General features: G+C 27.8%; 1 protein-coding gene across 3 annotated transcripts in view; it reads right to left on the minus strand.

The window, feature by feature from the left end:
* Nucleotides 1-19,780, minus strand: part of LOC136986200 (protein qui-1-like) — a 94,334-nt gene that overhangs the window by 68,265 nt on the left and 6,289 nt on the right. The window contains exon 1 of one of the 3 annotated variants that reach the window (XM_067283683.1): nt 11,021-11,082. The exons of the other annotated variants lie outside the window; for them this stretch is intronic. The gene's annotated coding sequence lies outside the window, so the exon portion shown is untranslated. Of the gene's footprint in view, nt 1-11,020; nt 11,083-19,780 lie in introns of those variants that run through there. 3 annotated transcript variants of the gene reach the window in all.

A 19,780-nucleotide genomic window follows, 5' to 3' on the forward strand; every position in this document is an offset into this window, starting at 1 on the left:
TTAGTGTACGGACTATAAAAATTGCCAAAATTTTCGAAACTTATGGCTTAAATAATTCATCAGTTGCCTAATTTTTCTCTTATTATTAAACAAAACTATAAATAACTTGTGACTAATGCTTAAGCTAAACACACGTTAATTGCCGATGTTAATTATAGTTGTTACCGAGTTACGCAGAGTACAATAATGAAGAACACTACACAATTACGTTAAAACAGAATGAAATTAATTATTTTTGTTTAAAATTAATTGAAAACAAAATTATAATTATTATTTTAATAAAATTTTATAATAAGTTTTCTCTTTTTTAGCGTATTTTTACAGCTTTATTGTGCCTTAATACAGTCGATTTATCGCCTCCATTTTGTTCCTTCGTTAAATCGAGTGTGGCGCTAAACCGAAGAAACTTAAACAAGATTTCAATTTAGCATTAATAATGCGATTCATGATACAAAAGCGCGCATTTAACAATTCACAGATTCTCTGCTTAATATTTATGGAGAAGTTCCGTTCGCAAATACGACTGTGGCTCTAATTACACATTAGAAAGGCGCTATATCGAAGTTTGATTGTACGTATATTACTCCAAAAATTCATTTTTATATATTATTGCGTGTTTGAATTAGGAATATTAAAGTTTTATTCTTTTAATTTCTATTTTTAAAATTATTTCTTAAAGTTTTATTATATATAATTTTAACTGCAGTTTTTGTTAATTAGGGAAAATTATCGGGTGCCGCTCACCATCGTTCGAATGAATAAAATCATTAAACACTTGTAGTTGGTCGCGGGTTTGAGCCTCACCAATAAGCTGGCTAGGTGGAGTTTTCCAGGTTTTTTTTTAAGTTTCACTTAAATAGGAGCCAGTTTCTTATAGAAAATTCTCCTGGGAGGCAGATCGCCTACGAGTTGCGTTACCTCATCCTATCAATCCATATTATCGTGTGCTATATGACACTTTATAAACCCTTATTTAAAAGAAAAATTATCGTATTTTTATTACATTTTAAAAATTATTTTATTATTTAATTCTATATTTTTCTCAATTAATCATAGCGCTATGTAATATATTATCATAATACATTACATATAGCTATATAGAACATCTTTCGTTACATATTCGCCTTTCGTCATCCGTCTGTCATACTGTTTATTTTTAATTAAGTCTTAATGTCCTTATTTTAATTATGATTGTTTCATTTTTCAAGACTTTAACAATTAAAATTGAAAATAATTTTGTATATTACATAATCACTTAAAGCAAAAATTAAATTAAATCGGATGAAATTAGATGACAAAAATACGAAAAAGAAGCTTAAAAGTTTCTATTAAATTCATTCTCGTGTTTTCTTTCATAAAATATTATTCGTTGAATCATTAAGAGTAAAGTGGATATCCATTTTCTATTAAATTTCGTTAAAGGAAACAAAAAACAGTAAATCTGTTTATACATTAACAAATCATTTTATTCTTTACTCTAATGCAATCAAACCTCGATATAAAGCCCTCCTAATTAGCGCCATAAATACTCGTAAATGAATCTTCACCATTTAGATAGACAATTCCTCAGTAGCTGTTAATTAATAAGTATACAATTTTGTATTGTAACTAGTCTATTCGATTTAGTGTCAATTTCAGACACAAGCAAATGGGCCATTAATTCGAGGTCTAACAGTATTCTATATTTAAAGTCGACCCTCTGTATCCGCGGGTTCCACATCGTCAGATTCAGCCACCACAAATGGAGACACAATCAACACATTGTTGTTGACGTGTATTGTCTTCATTAGGGAGGGATTTTTTCCTTATCATTATTTCCTAAATAATACAGTATAACTGCTATTTGCACAGCATTTATATTGTGTTAAAGTATTATAAGTAAAGTACAGGAGGGAGTGCTTAGGTTGCATACAAAAACTACGCCATATTATAAAGGTGTCTTGAGCATTCACGGATTTTGGTATCCACAAGGGTGCCCTGGAAGCAATCCCCTGCGTATATCAAGGAACAATTGTATTTTTTAACACACGAAGACAATTAAAGTCGCTTGGCATCAATAAAAGGAGATTAAATATCATTCTGCTTCCATGACTTTTAATGGGAAATTTCAGCTCGGATATGGAAAGTAATTTATGAGAAAGAATGCAAAGTAATCTAAACATTTTGTTAAATTTGCAGCGGAGATAATGAAGAAATTGCAATTTTCTTCTCATGTACAGTATATAAATATATGATTAAATCATTAAAATCTTCCATTTTTAAAATGTAACTGTTACTCTAATCTATTGAATTCATAATAGAGATGTCGCAATAAAACGCTTGTTAAATTTTATTTTCCATTAAAAAAATCATTAAAATAGTTTAATATTGTTACTTTTTAATAATTTTATTCATTTTTTACGTTCAACTATTTAAAAAATAATAATTAATTAAGATTTTTAATAGTTAAAAAGGTCATGTATTAACATCGAGTAGAAGAGCATCGATCACATCGTGGTAACTTCATTGAAGTTCGTGAGATAAATAATATAATTAAAACTTTTAAAAATTAAAATAAGTAATTAAATATTATATCAAAAAACTTCTACTTTTAAAAAATTAATGCTGAATGACTTTAAAATATTTAAAAACTTCATTTTTAATTAATTAATGAAAGAAAGTGAGTTAACTTGAATGGCATCACCATTCAAATATTTACTTATAATTGTTTAATTAAAAAAATTAAATAATTTTAAATTAGTTCTAACCATTAAATCTAGAAGGATAAAATTTTATATTATAGTCGAACTTCCAGTAGCTGCCAATTCGTAAATGCATAGAAAATAACCTCCAAACAGCGGACGTCCGTCCGTTCTCATTAATGGTCGTTGTTCAGAGGTTTGACGGTATTAAAAAAACTGAATAATGGAAATTCATAACTAAAACTGAAGTACAGAAAATAGAAGAAGTATAAAATAAAGGTAGAATATTTTATTTATTTTTAGTAAACTTTTTTTATCTTTTTATGCTCGTTTCATCTGTCTTTATCGAAAAATGTTTGAGTATTTTATATAAGAGTAGTACCAAAAATAAACTAAGTAGATTAAATTTGTAGAAAAACAACAATATTAAGAATTTTTCTTCTTTTTTCAATACAGAATTAATAGAATATAAGCTATTTCCTCATATTTCTCTCTAGACAGAATGATTAAGTACGAATAACTCACTAGTGATCGAGTGTATAACACCAGTAAACACTAGTAATTAGTCGTGGGTTCGAATCTGACTAATTAACAGGCTGACCACTTGGAGATTTTCTGTTTTTTCACCTAAATAGTGGCCAGTTTTTTATCCCTCTTAGCAGATTTCCTTACACTAACAATCCAATTTAAACGAAATGATTTTCTCAATCCAGAAATCGATTAAAAATGCATTTGACAAATAAGTAATGTCTGAATGTAGCTGATAAATTTGGAACTTCTCCACCCTTTAAACCTATCTTTCATGTTTTTTCCTTTCCTCATTGTCTATGGCACCTGTTCTAACACAAGTTGGATGACGTTTCTGAAACCTGTAATATATATTTTTGAGACTTATATATATATTATAGAGTTATAAATGTCATTCTATGGCTACAAAAGCAGATATTTAAGAAATAAAATACGTTTCTACATATCGAAAATTTGTAATTTTTTACTTACATTGGCATAGAATGACATTCGGAGTACAACTTTACAATTTTTTATACGTAGGAGAGCATTATATAAATAGATTTTTTCAAATTTCCTTGCGTAGAAGCGCATATATTCAAACATTATGCACTGCAGAAAACTTGTTTTTCTTTATTTAGGAAAAAGTAGACGTAAATCAGGCTTAAAATTGCAAATATATCTTACAAAAAAGCACGAAATAAAAAGCTAAGTGCCATAACTTCTTCATAAAAAATCGATAAAAAACGAAGAACATAAATTATTTTGTATTGTACATAAAAATCTTGATATAAACTTCCTGTACATATAACTTAATCATTATAAAGTACTAGCAAATGTACCCCGTATTAGCCGGGAGAAAAATAATAAGAACAAACATTAAAGTGAAAGCCATATTTTGGTAATTTTAACTTATTGTTGTCTTGTTTATCACAAAAGTTTTAGGGATATTTAATCAGGGGAAGAGTAGGTTGTCTTTGTTTATGTTATCCTATATTTTCTGCAGGATTCTACAGAGTAAATGTGAAAAATTGCGCGCAGATAGGCGAAAGGATTTAAAAGTTAACAGGGAAAAATCGAGGAGGGGGTGAAGCTTCGCGGTTTCATGGTAGCCTACATCTTTCGCAAGTTTCAGAGAATAAGTATGAAAACTGGTGAAGATTGGTAAAGGGATTTAGAAGCGCACAGAGAACAGACAAACAGATTTTCTATTGTATATAGATTCCTTATCGCAAGAGTTAAGTAATAATTAAAATTTGAAATATTTAACGCATTAAGTACAGTTATCTCTTATACAATTTCCCAGCAGATATTTAATTCCTTCATTAAAATTATGTTTAATTTTAATAAATTAAATCAATTTTTTAGAATTTTGGTACAGTTTTTTTAAAAATAATAATAATAATAATAATAAATCTTAGAATAAATTTGCATAATAATGATCATAATAATATTTAAAGAGAATCGATCAATATTGGCTCGGAGCTCTTTTCAAAATCGATCGTTTTCATGATACTTCATATTGGATTCTTTTCAGATTTATTCAAATAATATTCCATTTGGCTTATTTGCATTTCTGTAACATCGGCGCAAATTCGCTTGGTAAGAATTGAATTCTTACAGTTTTTTTCTCTCCCCCTCTTCTTTAAATCCTCCTCTGAGTTCTTGTACGATAAACAAAGAATCTTTTGTTAATCTTCGCTTCTGTTCACTCTCCAATCTCATTTAAATAATCTTTCAATCGAAATTCAGAAGGGAATTCCAACACGCGATAACTAGTTATATATTTCAACGTGGAGAATATTCATAAAGTTACAGCAATACTTTATAATCTCTTATGCTGAATGAAGATAGTACTCGAGTACGAGTAAATTATATTTTCAATACTTATAATGTTTAGGTAACTTAAAATGTGTGGAAAACTTGTGAGGATCTTCGAGACACACAATGAAGCGTCGTGTTATCAATTCCACATAAACGAGTGAAGAAGAAGATAAACATTGATCTGCGATGCTTAAATAAACTCTAACAATGAAAAAAACAGGAATTTCTATGATAAAAAATGTTTGGATTTTGATATACTTAGTATCTAACCTGAAGAATTTTAACAGCATCTTTTAATTAAATCTGGTGAGGAAAATGCGATAAATGATACGTATTATCACGGATAAATATAAATTCGTAACTATCAAAAGCATGATTAGTTACTTATATGTAACACCCAACAGTGGGTGAGTGGATAAAAACATTGAACAGAGTTAGTCGCGGGTTCGAACCTTACAAACATGGTTGGCCACGCTGAGTTTTCGAGTTTTCTTCACGTGTCTAACGCAAACTATTCTCTATTTTGTTATATACGGATTTCTTCACGTGTCTAAATAGGAACCAGTAACCCATAATAGCACAAAAATAGGGGCCAAATTTCACATGGAAAGTCCTCCTATGAGGCACTTCTTTGGCAGCTCGCCCTTATTACATTAATCCAATCTTACGTATGTATAACTTAACAAAAAATATAATTTTATTAGAAGTATGTCACTTTCTCGGTATGTTCAGAAAACGAATGATTATTTTTATTTATTTGAATTTAATCAATTCAGTCGCCATTACATATGTTTATTTTATGTCAATAGACAAAATTTATATGAGTATTTTGTTTGCTGTACAGAATTTTGTTTTTCTCTAAAATTGATAGCATGAAAATTTAATTTTTTTGTTTCTTCAGTCTTAAATCAAATAAAGTCTTTAAGCTTTCTCTTTCGATATTTTTGTACTTTGATTCATCAAGATAGCAAGCCATTTTACTCCATCTGAACATACATTTCTCGCTACATTTTATACAGTTTACTGAATAAGCAATCTAGAAACTTAATTAATCTATATATATATATTTATTAACTAGAATATATAGTAAAATAAATATTAAAATTTTAGAATATTTAGAAATTTCTGTAAACAGGACGCTGAATAATCAGAAATGCCAACCAAGTCTAAAATTCAAAATGAATTAAGAAATCTAAAGTAAAAAGTGGCCGGAAAATAGAGCCAAATTTATTCAATAACAAGATTTTTTATTTATTATTCATAATTCTAAATAGACAAAATACGATAAAAATAGCCAGAGCAATTATTAAAATATTTAGAGTAAGCCTATAGAAAGAATGGATGCATATCATAGTTTAACATGGATCAATTTAAATTTTAATATTGTATTTTATCGATGGACATGTCCTTTATATAAGGTGTCTTGTAAATCTACAATTACAGAATTTAGTTTAATCTTTTACATGTAAAGCATGGCACTGAGTAAAAAGGAATGAATTCAAGTGGTGGACTCATAGTCAGTGTAAAATTGCTGAAGTTGAGACTTCATATTGAGTCCCCCGTCATTGAAAGAACTTAAACCCATGCTTTACATGTAAAAGAATAAACAAAGATTAACGTAATTCCTGTAGTTCCAGTATATTACCATGCTCCTAAGGTTTCCATATATTACCATAGTCCGAGAAAAATGATCATTCTGACTCCATTCTGTGTTAATCTATAAACAATATCAAAGATAAATAATATTAATATAAAAAGTAACTGCAAAATCTCATGAATATAATGAAGGGATAAAAACATGTTTACTTATCAACAATTATAGGAGGTTTTTACAAAATTAAACAGTTAAATAATTAGTATTTTTGTATAATAATGTCAAGAATCTGGATAAGTTAAAATTTGCATTTATTTAATTGACAATTTGATCGATTTTCTTTTTTATATTAGGCGAAGTTACTCGAGAATTAATTAGATTTTACAATAAGAGATCGTCATATAATTCCATCGAGAGTTGTAAAAAATCAAGCGTTTGATATTTAAATCTATAAACAATTAAGAGGAAAAAAAGAATTTCTCTTAAGAAATTAAAAAAGTTTCCATAAGAGATCTTCAATGAAGATAAATATAATTTAAATGATTTTAACTTAATTAGTTTTGAATCTAAATTATTCGAGTTAAATAAACCAATGAAATAAACGACCATAAACAAGAGAATTCAACTATTTTTCAAATTAGATCATTATTCGATAATAATCTTTCAACGTTTTATTGCTTAAATAACTATTTTTTAAGCAGTAAAATTCAGGAAAAAATAGATAAAATGTTAGTTTAAATAATGAACTTTTAATTCTAAACGCCTAATTACATTAAATTATGAATCTTATGTACGCATTTTAAGTACAGAAGTAGTAAATTATGACAAGAATTAAAATAAAAATAGGTGAAAAACGGTATAATGTTGTTTCCTCTATCATTAACCAGCGTTAGATAATAAAAGCTTTCCATTTAAATAAAATAATTTTATTTAGAAAAATTAATTTTAAAATTTCATGGGGTATATAATGGAAGCGTAGAGTTTCCTAAACATTTAGCTAACTCTATAAATAAGTAAACCTTATAAATGCCCTAATTGGCCCTTCGTAAGATAAACTGAAGAACATAATTGACAAGTAGTTGTCCAGAAGAGACAAACAATACAACTATATTGCTATTTAATCAACTAGCCGAAGTTTTACTGTCTTCTGAGAGCTGAATTTCTTCTTTTCTTTTGTTCTTCTTTATATAAAAAAAGAAAAAATAAGAGAAGCAGTCTTCAGCTAGATTATAAGACAAGTTATATACTTGAACAGCGATTTTAATTTGTAAAAATACTTGAAACTAAACTTCTTAACAGAGTTAGGAGCGTTATTGATCAAAGAAAAAATAATTAAAATAACGTTGAAGACGTTTCTAAAATTGTAAATTTTTTAATTTATTTTGTAAAAATAATATTAAATAAATATAAAAAATTAATCATAAGGATTTTAGCACGCTTTTACATAAAATTTTTAACTTTTTTTCCCCTGTAACGATGTTAATTAAAGCAATAAAACAAGATTTTTAGCTCGATATAACTTGTATATATATATATATATAGATAATATGTCACACTATAATCGGATTTAATGAATTTAATGCTGTTATATAATTATTTTCTCCCTTTCGATTTTTTTATCGATGTGGATAATACTCTAGAGGTGTCATTAGCTATAAATATCTTCTCTAACAAAATTGGTGTGTTGGAAATTAATGTCACAAGTTATGGAGCTATCCTTTCTCATATTCAAGCCTTTATTATCCTTAGTTATTCATTACATTAAATGGTTTGAAAGAGAGTTTTACTTAAGCATAATTTATTTATAAATAAATATTTTAAAAAGATACGAAAGATTCCTGACTCGGTATGTTTACTGACTAGAAGAAGGAGAAGAAGAATACGTAGTACACTCTTGAGAATTGAAAAAAAATATAATAAAATATATCAACAAAGACTTAATTCCAAACAAATAATCAATACTTCATCCCCGTTTTGTAATCTTACAAGATTATTGCTTTCGAAATTGCTGTATAAGCAATAAAAATCAATAGAAGAAAGCACGATGCACATACAATAACACAATAGCAATATATCAAAACTAATATTAAAAAAGAAAGAAAGAAAGAAAATTTGGAGTTAAACACATTCCCTAGAGAATCAATGGCAAACTTTGTTGATGAAAAGAATTTTTATATGTTTGTAGTACTTATGCATAAAACATGGATTCGTTCCCAGAAACTAATCTATGAGTCTATTATATTGGGATAACAATCCAAGTGTTAGATTTAAAATCTTAAAATGTGAATGAAATAATAATAAATAAATTTCTGTATAAATTTTTCTAAAATATTCCCGGCTTTTTTCAATAATAAAAAAAAATTTAAATTCAAAGTCACGCGTTTCCGTTTAAATTAATTAAATAATCCATTTCAATAACGTTTAAAACTAGTAGCCAATCACAGTCGCCAGTTTCAAAATCAACAAATCGGATTGGTTGATTCGTACGATTTTCGGGTGAAATTGATTATTTATTTAAATTTGAATTAAATATTTCTATTAAGCAAACATAAATATTTATTATATTAATTAATTTAAATATAAATATTTATTCCGGTTAAAATAATACGATTTTACTAAATAAATTCATTCAAATTAAAATTTCCTAATCGTATATTTGCATTAATTATGCCGGCTTTTTAATATAAATATTTACCAGATTAATAAACATTATGTAAAGTTTAAAATTATTTAAATTTTTCTAGATTTTATATAATTAATAAAAATAAAATTTACAAGAGAGAAACATCTCGATTTACTTTATAATAAATCTCAATATTCTTAGGATCCATTTAAGAGTATCAGACTTTAATAAGATCTATTATTTAATTAGGTTTTCTGTATCATAATTAAGAGAAAAAATTGTAGATAAATCTCCAATCTTCAAGAACAAAGAAGATTCTAGTTAATTAGTTGAAGCAACTTATCGATTTACAGTCAAAAATTTTTAAATTTACAACGAAGCAAACAATTTTCCAACTTCTGATGGATTAAATTTAGTGACAATTTTAGATTATATTAAGAGTTTGCTAAGAAAAATTAATTTGCTAAAGTATTAAATCTGCTAGAATATTTTAAATTTTCTTTATTAAGAAGCATTCGGTGTTGAATTTCCATTAATGAATATGTATGCAAATTTAATTATTAAACTATTAAAATAGAAAAATATAATATATTTTAAGAGTCATTTTGTCCATTTTTGCATACAATAATTAAAATCTGTGCATAAATTAAGGAATAATAATAATAATAATAATAAATTATTTATAATTTTATGGGCCATTGCCTAAAATAAACTGATAAAAAACCGCAAAATATTGTTTTAATTTTCTCTTGTGTAATGTTTAAAATTATGCAAAAGTGAGTTAACGTTTTAAAAGATATAAAAACATTTATTGAAGAATTATTCAGATTTTCGAATTAAAATGCGAATATTTAAGAAAGAATTCTTTAAAATATTCTTGTTTAATGCCTGGAAGACGTTAAACTATCGAAAAAATATCGATTTTTTTCAAAAATTTAACGGCTTTTAAAACGAGCTATTTGGTTGGCCAGTTTTCATTCACTTTGTCGAATTAAAATTTAAGAGAAATTTCAACAAAACCGTGGAAAAATTATTCATTTATTCAGCAAAAATATCGATTTATTCCCTCGATATTTATAAAAGAAATAAAAATGACAACAACAATCATAACGAAGCTTATTTTCTATTTTTAAATACTATAAAATCCCATTTTGACATTTCTCGATTTAACGTTTTACCCCGATTATACGTTTCATTTCGAAATTTTCCCAAACTTTATTGCTCCACAAAACTCAATTTGCCCTACTAAACCCTACTAAACCCTACTAAATTTGCCCCAATTTTAGGCCGAAATCTGCTGTTGTTTCATTAGAAAACTTTAAATAGAGGTTCAGTTGTGTATAAGTTTAAATATTTTATTTTATTTGCTTTTAAAAAATTAAGTATTTAAAGTATAATTATTACATTCGTTATATGTCCTCAATTATTTATTTAGGTGAAACGTGTCTTCGAACCAAACGGCTTAGATTAAATATTCATAAATTGTTTCAATATTTACAACCGCAGCATTATCCATTTATCTTAACTGGATATATTTTCTGACGTATTATACTTACTCCCTTTCAAATTACAATATTATTCATTTTAATTACTTTGTTTTAATTTCATTTACGAGTTAATTACTCAAGAATTTTTATTTTATTTCATTTTTTTAAATTTTAACATTGATTAAATTAAATATTTTTATTTTTTATCTTTATTTTTATGACATAAATGCGATTGAAATACTTCGAGTCATGTTTTAGTTATTTATATTATAACAATGACAAAATGTTTAGTCATTTAGCCTACGTTTAATATGTTTATCATGGTGTCAAGGAGGTAAAATCAGGGTACAGGTTTCGTGGCGAACTACATTTTTCGCAGGGTCCTAGAGAATAAGTGTGAAAAATTTGGCGCTGATCGGTTAAGGGTTTCAGAAATTTACAGAGGACAAACAGACAAACATTCTGTTTTATATATATATTATATGTCGCTTGTGTATAACTAAATAATTTAGTAATAAATTTAAATACATTTCTTTGGAAGTTTATGCTGAGTATTGTACAATAAGTTATAAAGAGTTCTAAAGTCATGTAAGCAATTTTAATTTTGTATTCTTACCTAAGGAGTAAGGGCAATTTAATCAATTATACATTAATTTAACTTTAGTGTAAATTTCTTACTCTTCTTGATACTTGGTTATGAGAAAGGAGAGAAGTGTTTTAACTATGAGTAAATTTTTTGTTTGTTACTGTACAGAATTTAAGGCCAAGAAAGAAGCTAAAATTGTTCATATTAAAGTTAAATGCTACATAACTTATGCAAAGAGGAGGAAATCATTTTGAAGATAAAAGAGGCGTTCCTAAGAGAAGATCGTTTTAAACTTTTATTATAATTGTATATACACATAGAGTATTATGTTATACAAAATATTTATAAAATTAACATAAATACAAATATTCCATACAGATAACGTTACTCTTGAATTATTCGTTGAACCAATTTAAAATATAATATCGTGTCTTTACTACTAATTTAAGCGTTTTAATGCCAAAATATTTCACAAAAATAAAGAAATATAAAATTAAAACATGCCTAACTACAAATCCATGAATGTATATGGCATTTGCAATTAAAACTTTATCAATTAATAAGGTAAAGTTTAACAAAATTTACATTTTGTAGATTTTTAAAAAAATGAAACACTAACCTATTGAAATTTTTGAAAATAAACTCCGGCTTAATTGAATATACTCATACAACTTTAAGGTTTGTGTTTCCTCGAAATGAGAACGTTAAGTAGATTAATCATTAGTTATGAAAGAGAGATGAAGTCGATACCCTAGAGTAATCGCCGAAGATTCTTTGAATGTTTCTGCACCAACCACAAATTAGTCTGTAATTTTAATTGGATTTAATTACAGTACTAACAAACGTTTGCCTTTATTAGAATCTGTAATGCAACACCAAAACAAATAAATAAATGAAACAAACATTACTTATACACCACTAGAATCAAGACAGTTTAATGATAATTAATCGTAATTTAATGTGATAGTGAAGAAACAGTATCACTTTGTATAGATTGATATATAATCTTTCCAAATATTAAGGTTATATTATAAAATATGAACCTTTCTTCTGAAAATCTCATTCAGAATTCCGGATATTTAATGCAGTTTGGTTATGGATTTTTTTAAGAATTTTTATTCTTTAAAAGCACTTTAACTCGGGATATTATATTAAATATTCTTAGATTCAGTTAAAACCTTTGATTTATCGATCTATCAATCATAAGTTTGCTTTAAAAACTGCCAAAATTGCTTTAAATCCAAGATTTACATGAATGATTAATTCAGTTTTATGAAAGTGATGTCGAAGAAAGATTCAGTGTATAAATCCAATTTGTTTAATAAAACGTAAAGTACAATGAAGAATATTTTACAAGTTAACGAAAGACAAGGAAACGTTGACACATTTTCAGCACTACTATTGGATTTAGGGAGTGGAATTTATGACAAGCAGTCAGTTTTGATGACGGTATTATTGACTCATTGATGCATGACTGACACTCTCTTACAACTGCTGCTACTAAGAGATAAATGCACAGTTAGCAATCCTGCAGACAATATTGTGCATCCAACCACGTTTGAACCTTAGTCTTTATGTTAAATTTTCTAGTAATATGCAGCAATATTCATTACATAGTGGAAACGAAATTGTATTACGCAACACGTTAGTTAACATTCGGATATGTATATAAATTGAAATAAAAGTGCTTGATATATCCGAAAAAAATAATCCTTAAAAATTTGCATATTTTAACATTTAATATTACATTTATCGACAAATTACGTACTGGCTTACATCTAAAAGACACGAAATTATTAGATTATCTACGACTTTAGCAGCATGTTGGGATTTCTAGATATGTAAAAATAATAAATAAATGTGTTTTTTTTTACATCTTGTTTACTGTAAAAAGTTTTATCTGATGTTTTAAGTGGATACTGTCGCAATTTTCTTTGATGATTTATGAAGAGTGTAGATCATTTATCATCTTACAATTTAGAGGGTTAGTTGCGCTTTTGATTGGTAAAATGTTCGAGTGACACATCTACATTTACAAAAAAATTATATATATATAAACTGCGAGCGCACGAAGCCATGCAGCGAATCCCCCCGCTAGTGTTTGACGGTGTCTATTCACTCCCCCTTGAGTATTTTAACCGGACGAAAAGCATTTTATACTAATTTTAAGACGCTCTACAACTTTTTAATTTAAACTGTGCCTCTATCTTTCATAGGAACCGAGATAAGATTTGGCCCCACGAGAAGGGGGATCGGGGGTGCATGGCAACTACGTCATCGAATAGCCCACTACCGATTACCTATACTCTGGCGCACTTGTATGAAGCTAATGCGTGTCAGAATCAAATACAGTCTAGATATTAATGATGTGTGTAGTCCACGTTTATTAAATTACGATTACACTTCATTAAAAATGTATTGAAATCCTTCTTATATAAAGAATATAGCTTATTCCATTAATTAAATTTAACGTAATATAAAGTATAAAGTTATATATTATAAGCCATTTATGAAGAAAATATAGAAAAAAGTCGCGTTAATCCACTTGAGATTCCATCGTTATCAATGGAGGATTCAGAAAGGGAGCAAATGCTAATGGATGTTGATGGCACGACTTTCGCATAAAAACTTATAAATGTCCTCTTTTTTGTATATATAATTTAACATTAAATTTGTTTACAGAATTAAATTAATTTTCTACAAGAAAAAACTTATTTCAATTAAGACATTTGTTTACCATTAACTAAAATGGTAGCTTCAATGCATTAAGAATTGAATAGGACTGTTGCTTAGTTTAAACAAACAGAGGAAGCTTCATTACGTATTAGGTAAATGCTATTTTCTAAAGTAATAATTTCTAAGTTTAGAAATGCCACTCATTAGATGTAGTCGCATTCATTAGGAATGAAACTTTACAAATAAAACTTCAAAGAAACAAGAAAAAATAAATTTGTAATTTTGAGTAAACACAGCAAAAGAATTTTCAACGAGATAATCGATTCATTTCATAAATATTGCGAATTAAATAGAAATTATAATTGAACAGGGAGTTAAACCTCGACATAGCACCACTAATGAAATTTGCACTTAATCGAGTGTGGCGCTAAAATGAAGAACAATTAAGATCAATTCACGAACATTGATTGGAGCTGTACGAAGATGGCGTTATATCCAGGTTATAATTGAACGAAAGGTCAAGTCTCGATATAGAGCCCACTACTGATATTGACATTTAATCGAGTGTGGCGTTAAACCGAAGAATCTCGAACCTTAAAAATTTGAAAATTCGAAAATCATATGATTTGATGATTAAAAAAACGTCTTTTGAAATGCAAAAATCCTAAATTTGGTAATTCAGAGAACGATTTAAGATCCGTTCACGACCATCGATTCGCGCTGTACGCGGGAGGCGCTATATAAGAGAGTGTTACATCCGGGATTGACTGTATTTAACGGATTAAAATTTGTTTAAGGCATTTTAAATATCCATAGAGACGTCTTTAATATATAATTTTTCTCGAAAGATACATTTTTTTTTTGAGTAAATATTTATAAAAGCATTGTGTAGATTCCATTGAGTAATGATTAAGTAAAAGCTCTTCAAGTTTATTAAAAATTAAAAGAAAAAACAACAAATTCTTTTTAATTCTCCTGTTATAATAATCTTAATTAACATCTTAGTGAAATAAGCCAATTAAATAAAATCAGCTAACAAAGATTTTACCATGTAAATTAATTCCAATCTTCAATAAAAAAGAAATTTATGTATAAACTCCCTCCATATTTATATTTTATTCAAGGATAATCACTTCAATTTTTATTAATTTTACTTTTAAAAATTTTTAATAAATTAAGTATAAGAATTTATATCGATATATCGCTGAATATAATAAAAAATTCAGTTTTTTATTTTTATAAAAAATAATATATATATAATGTTTAGAAAAGACTTCACAGAATATACATGTAATAGCCAAAAGCTTATATGATTTCCGTAAGAATTTGGCTTCTTGCTTTGAAAAATTCTTAGGAATTTTTATTATATTGCTTCAAAGAATGCTATTTTTTAAATTAAGAATTTCGTGTATACCAACTTTCTTCCTTTATTTCTTTATTTTTTATTACATTTTTTAGATAATTTAGAATTAATTATGTTGATTCGTAAAGTTATTTTTCACTGATTTTTTAAAAGAGTTTTGGCTTATTTTATAATGATTTTTCTTTTTTAAAACCCTATAAACACTTTATAGATCGTTGTACCCTATATAAAACACTTAAAATCCTTCATAGAACCCTATATAACAATTACATAACCCTTTAAACCAGGGCTTTCACAAAACATTTTCTAGGGAGACAACGCTTGGAGACAAATGATTACATTAATAAATTTTTGTTTTTTCCCCCTACAAGTAGATTATAGAGTAAAGTATTGCATCAATACAAAAAAAATAGACAAAGTGTCCTGTGGTCGAGGGTGTAAGGTTATATGCTTATAACAATCACTTTTAAGATCAAAATTTGTGGAATTTTTACTCGATTACGGTGGAGGACAAGTGTTTCGTTTGCCCCCTCTGCTGATGCCCTTGCTTAAACCTAAGTTTTACAGGGTTTTAACTATTTAAAAAGGTTATAAACGGTTTTATAAGGTTTTTATAAAAGGTTATAACCCTCTAAAGGTACCAAAATTTCGCTTTCCTGACTTTTGGCACTGAAAATTTTATACTCAAATTACCTTAAAATATTTTAAATTTAAAAATAACTAATATTTTAGTTTAAGAGTTAAATTACAATTTTTTAAAGAATATCATTTTCAACCTTAAGATCCATTCTCTACCACTTCTACTCTTCCTTTTTTATAAAAATTTCCTTTAGAAATGATCTAAAACTTTGTCATTTAATTTCAAAGAATCTTTTTCTTTCGACTTTTCTTTTTGGTTTCTGGATTTTGTAGCCTACTTTATTCTTTAATGATTTCGTTTTTAGAATAGAAGTTAAGCTCTGTCGAACTAACAATAACTTCTATTAATTTTGTATATAATATTTAAAAATTTTGCTTCTAAATTTAAGAATATTGTCCTTTTATATCTTATCAATCGACCATTTTCTAACAGATGCTATCGGAGATGATTTAAGGTCTTGTCCTTTAAGTTCAAAGAATCTTTTAGCTTTGTGATCCCGTCTTCTCATTTTAAGAATTTACTTCCTTCTTTTCTCTAATGATTCCTTTCCTATCGAACAGCAGAACTATCAGAAAATTAAGTCGTGCGTTGTACTCCTCATGACGTTTACTGATACACTCGAAACCCTATAAATAAATTGTCTTAATACATCTCTATCATTAGCTAACCTGTCGAAGGAAGAAGGAGGAAGGAATTCCATTAGACAACAGAATTGAATCTCTCTTTCTAATAACGAGTAATAGGTTCTACTTCGAGTTCGGTCAGAGAAAATTACCAGCTCTTCACTAAAATAACATCAAGATTTTTTGTTTTATTTTCTAGTCGTCAAACGCTAGAAAAAACATTAATTTGTTTCTTATTTATTCGTAAATGTAACCAGTAGTTGGATTATTTTATTTGAAAATTTTAAATGCTTGCCAATGGGAGAGTGGATAACACAGTAAACACTGTTTCGTGGGTTCACATCCGGTTGAATGAAGTTTTCAGAGATTTTTCACGTGTTTAAAACCTAAATAGGAATTAGTTTCCCATAAAAAGTCTTCCATGGAGAAGTTTTTATCCAGAGAAAATCCTTCCTAAAGGTCTTTTTCATAGAAAGTCCTGAAGAGAGTTTCCCAATGGGCACGGAGTTCATCAATGAGAAAGGAAGTTTCTCATATTCCTTGAAGGATTTTTCCCATAGAAAGTCCTCCCTAAAGATTTCTTTCTCATAGAAACCTCTCAAGAGAGTTTCCTAACGAGCAGGAAGTTTGCCGATGGGAGAATTTCGCATAGAAAGTTCTCCCTACTGGCAGTTCGCTCAAGTATTGCGTTGTGTTATCCCATCAATTCAAACCAATCCTAGAAATTTTAATTAAACATTTATTGTAGAACTTAAAAACGAAGTTCTTTAATGGCTAGAACCTTACTCGGGTGACTGAATTAATTAACAGAGACAAGATTTAGGAAAAAATAATTATTGTATGCCTTTCCTCTGAAACAATTCTTTATAATTAAAGAAAGAAATATTTATGAAAGCTTTCCTGGGGGTTTTCTTTAGTAAAAGATGCTTGCAACCTTTACAGATGCATCTGAGGTTGAATAATTTATTAACAGGCGTGTTGTGTGAAGGAACAGGAAGAGAAAAATTGGTGTAATTTGTAATTATTATCCTAAGGATACGTGTTGCAGTGTCGATTATTAAATATTTCCAACTTCAACCGTTTAGGAACCGTTATTTTATGAAAATTCAATTTTTCATAAAATTTTGAGAGAAAATATTGGCAAAATATATTTTATTTCACCCCTTTATACAAAAAACACGACTTTTTATACATAAAATATGTTTAAATGCAGTTTTTCCTATAAATTTATTATTAATAAACCATTTTTCGAGATCGCGTTTTTTTATTTTTGATTTTATATTTTATATAAAGTGGTTTCTTCCATAGAAAATTGAATTTTCTGAAAAATCATTTTTCTATTTTTTTATTGTTTATTTTTTCAAAAGGAAATTTATATATTTTTCAAAAACGAAAGTTTTTCAAACTTTTTTTTTATGGTATTTTATATTTGTCTTTGTATAATACGCACACTTTTTATACATAAAACCTCGATTTAACTTGTCTAATAGAATATACCTTGTACACTCTATTTAATAAACTTTGCGAGTAAATCTATATTTGTACAAATTGTATTTCAATATATATATGTAAAGCTCACACTCGATTTAGTGAAATTGGCACTAAATCGAGATACATTAATACAGTAACGAGGTGTACAGTACACTCAAACATGTGTATATACAATTCTTATCTGTTTGACATACCCCAGTTTAACATCACACTCGATCTAGTGCCAATTTCAGTAAACTGAAGTATCTCAGGCAAATAAGAATGTGTACGTATGTGTTTGAGTGTACATTTCGTTATTGTGCAAACGGATACTGAAGGGTTCTCTGTTTAATATTTAGGAGAAAGATTCGTTTACAAGCATTCGTCAGCACTAATTAGAAAAGTGTTATATCGAGTTTAGACTTTATAAATATATATAAATTTCAGTAGCATCATAGATTTAGAGTCAATTTAAGCTAATGCAACAAGGTATTACACTTAAATCCTTCCGATATTAATGTCTTAGCTGAAGTTTCAGACAACCCTTCATAATTTACACGCTTATATTGATAATTATCCTGGAAATTACATACATTTCTGTAAGTAAACGCAAATAGAATACTATTATTATAGAAATATTGAAGACGTATCGCATATAACAGCCGATTTTCTAAGCAGTTGAACGACTTTGCTACTCTTCTAATTGTGTAACGCTTCTAGAAAGGGGTCCTTTCGCTTCACCTTCTTCAAATAAATCTTTTGGAAACGTTACTCCTCCCAAATCTTGTTATCTAGAAAATTCCACCCCAAATCGTCAATTATAGGTTCTAATCAGAAGATTGAAGTTTTAAAGCTCAAAATAAAGAAAAAAAAATCGAATTTTGCTGTAATAACGAGATGATAAGTTTTTGTCTTCATTAAGATTAATGGAACTAATTATAATTAAAGCATAATTAAAGACTCCACCCATTATATATAAGTACTAAATGTGAAATTACGTCACTTTATATTACTTGGAGCGGTGTAAGGCATAGCGGTGAAAGGTTCTAACAACATTTTTCTAATTACTTTAAGATATTTACCGTTCAGACAGGCATCCAAGGTGAATAAATGGCATTTTATGTTGTTCCTTCTTTGAATTATTCATTGAAGTTTTGTAATATCCTCTTCTCATGCAATAAAATGTACAGCAAGTATTATGCTGTAGTTAAAATTTAATGTATTATGCTGTAGTTAAAATTTAAAATAAAATTACACTTTTATCTTTCTTTCATGCAAATTTTCTTTATATAGAGGGATAATATTAAGAATATAATGCATATCAAAATCCTTAAACGTCACCCCTAACTTCTGTTCAAAATTGCATTGTTAATACACAGCAAAATTATAGTGATATACAATTAGTTTTTTATATTTATTAATTTAAATTTATTCAGACTGGCACGGTTTGGTATCCCTCCACTTTAAAAGGAGATGTTGGATTGGTGGATAAGGCAGTGCAATACGTGCTAAAAGAGTGTCTTACCGAAATTTTGGCGCTCGGGGCCAACTTTATACCTAGCAACCCTGATTCAACATTAATTATAAAACAATTCTACGGACTGATTTTGGAGCATCCAAAGTCACGTGTCCATCCTCGCCTCTTAGTTACGCCTCGAAGGGAGGACTTTCTATATAAAACTAATCCCTATTTAGGTGTTAGATAA

Source organism: Centruroides vittatus, unplaced genomic scaffold, assembly GCF_030686945.1.
Source record: "Centruroides vittatus isolate TY-2023 unplaced genomic scaffold, ASM3068694v2 scaffold_1015, whole genome shotgun sequence".
In the NCBI taxonomy this organism is placed as follows: Eukaryota; Metazoa; Arthropoda; class Arachnida; order Scorpiones; family Buthidae; genus Centruroides; species Centruroides vittatus.